This window comes from Macrobrachium nipponense, chromosome 12, assembly GCF_015104395.2.
Source record: "Macrobrachium nipponense isolate FS-2020 chromosome 12, ASM1510439v2, whole genome shotgun sequence".
In the NCBI taxonomy this organism is placed as follows: domain Eukaryota; kingdom Metazoa; phylum Arthropoda; class Malacostraca; order Decapoda; family Palaemonidae; genus Macrobrachium; species Macrobrachium nipponense.
Window position 1 is genome coordinate 26,750,310 of NC_087205.1, and position 2,500 is coordinate 26,752,809.

The following is a 2,500-nucleotide window of genomic DNA, read 5'->3' on the forward strand; positions in this document are numbered from 1 at the left end:
TGATGGTTATGAAACAGATTATTAAGATCTTGTATAATGTTCTTAAACGGCAGCATATTATGGGCATATGTATATGTGTGAATATCTAAATGTATGAAATCTTAGTCGGGTTGATACTAAGGAGTATTAGGACTTGATATTTTTCTGAATTGACGGATGAATTCGTGTGTTTATATGTATGCTTGACTGGTTTATGAAGCAGCTTTTAAATACTTGAACTAGTTTTTTCGCTTCTTTTCCAGGTGAAGGATTCCGTCACCACACAGGTCGACCCACAAGAGGCAGCAGCGAGCAATGCATGCCCAGAGGTGCCCAGTGGCGAAACTCTTGGCCGCCAGCCAGACCAACAAGGGTTTGTCAGGCGCCGCCCCTCCTCCTCCGTTTACCAATCCACCTGCTTGCTTCCATCCGCCACAGAGTCGAAGCCCTGGAATCAAGGGCCTGTTGCCCAAGAGGATCAACTCCCGCGTGTCCCAACGAAGTCCCCAGCCGCCTCGCAACTTGGACAAGAGGTCGTTTTTCCAGAACCTCCACGGCGACGCGGCACCTCTGCTGACGCCGTGCCCACAGATGTACAGCGATGACACCTGGATTCCCCCGCCTTTTCCAGTGGAACCTAAACCATTTTATCCGGACGATGACGAACCACCTCTCGAGCGTTACCCAGACTTCCCGAAGGTGATCAACGAGAACTGCTCCATCCACGGCATCCACGCCCGTCGGGGATCGAGGGGCGCCGCCGTCTTCCCGAAGAGCGTCAGCTGCCCCGTGGCACCGGAGAGCCGACAGACGGCGAACGCCGAGAGGCTGAAGAACTGGCGTCGAAGTTCGTTAACCATAGCGAGCAAGAGAAGTCAGTCTTCGGACGTCATCTTCAGCAGCAGCAGCAGCAGCAGCAGCAGCAGCGCAGCAGCAGCAGCAGCGGCATTAGCAGAGAGCAGCATAGAGACGTAGTCCCCCTCCCTCGCACGCTGTCCTTGCACCAGCCTCTCGAAGGGCGGCGCTCTTGCCCTTCTCCCCTGAGCTCTTTCTCTTCTCCCTCAACGCCGTCCCCTCCTCCGCCCACGGCGTTGTCCAAGAAGAGGATGACTGACGACCTCCAGGGCAGGAAGTCTCAATTCCGAAAAGCCTGGTCCTTCTTCTCGATCGGATGCGACAATACTCCGAAGGAAAAACCTCCTCCGAAAAGAATATTGCGGCAGCCCACCCGCCACGTCTACCGAAGGGGGATCTCGGGCTTACCCATCGAGTGTACAAACAGGGTCATGGGCGTCGCTTTCTGATGAGTGGTGCTGGGAATTGACGAGATCGTAGACAAAGAAAGAAGATACCTCATTTAGAAAAAAATTATCATTTTTATTTTATTTTCTTTTTTAGTGTTTCGTCGCCTTTATCGTCACGGGAGTAGCTTTAACGATTACGTAAGAATCACATGTATATATTTAACGTCAGAATTATGAACTCACTTATCTCGTGCAGACGACTAATGCAAAGATGTGATGGACTTGTTCAAACACGTGGTGGCGTCTGGCAATAACTCACGACGCCCTTTACACCAAATTGGAGACTCGGCCAAACAATGGCCTCTCCTATGGGTCTCGGAAAAAAAGATATATCTCACCCTCTTGTGACTTTATTCTACCAGATCCGTAAAAATGCCGCCCGTGAGAAGAGAAAGAGGAAAAAAATCCATATTCCTCAGAGGGATTTTTTTAGGAGATAAAAGATAAACAAAGGCACCACTATGACGGAAGAACACAGGTGCCTATTGATTCAGAGCGTGAGAGGAACCACGTCACCCCCTCGACTTGTAGTGCTTCGAGGATACTCTTAAGTTTAACGTTATAAAACATAAAAAAAAAAACACACGAAAAAAAAAACAATAAAAAAAAAGACTAGGGAGGCAATGAAGTTAAGCTCCCCAAGACACCCAGAGAAGAAAAGAAGAAGAAGAAGAAGAAGAAAAAGTCCCTTAAAGAACAATGCGTTTCTTTTAGGTCCCTTTGAAGTATAGAAAAATATCTCCCCCATTCCCCGGAGAATCGAGAACTCGGGAAAGTCCTTTCTCTTCATTCGCCTTTTATTACGTAAGGAACTTCAACGGCGAAGGATATTCGGATATTCGTTTTCCGTAGCGCCGACAGTGTGCTAATGCTATGAAAAGCCTGATGCCTGGTCCCTGCAGAGCGACGCAACATTGATGAAAAATGTAAGAAACATTACCAACAAAAAACGAAATTGCGTCTCTACAGAATATATTTCTTTCTTTTCCAAAGAGTCGTGAGGTCATCAGTGAAGCCTCATGACGGTTGTTTCCAGTTCATGGAGGAGGTTGGTGTTGCCTGGAGCAAAGAAGTAATGATTAAATTTCCTTGAGTTTAGAATTGCGAGATAATCGACCTGTCGACGACCATGCATGAGATTCTTCGCAGCATCCATCTACGTTTCCTCAGGTAAGGGCTTAATATTATTTTTAACTGTCCACACACACACACACACA

At 47.7% G+C, this 2,500-nt stretch overlaps 1 pseudogene; it reads left to right on the forward strand.

Annotated features, from left to right (window-relative positions):
• LOC135224435 (uncharacterized) overlaps nt 1–2,500 on the forward strand; it is a 43,057-nt pseudogene that overhangs the window by 6,343 nt on the left and 34,214 nt on the right.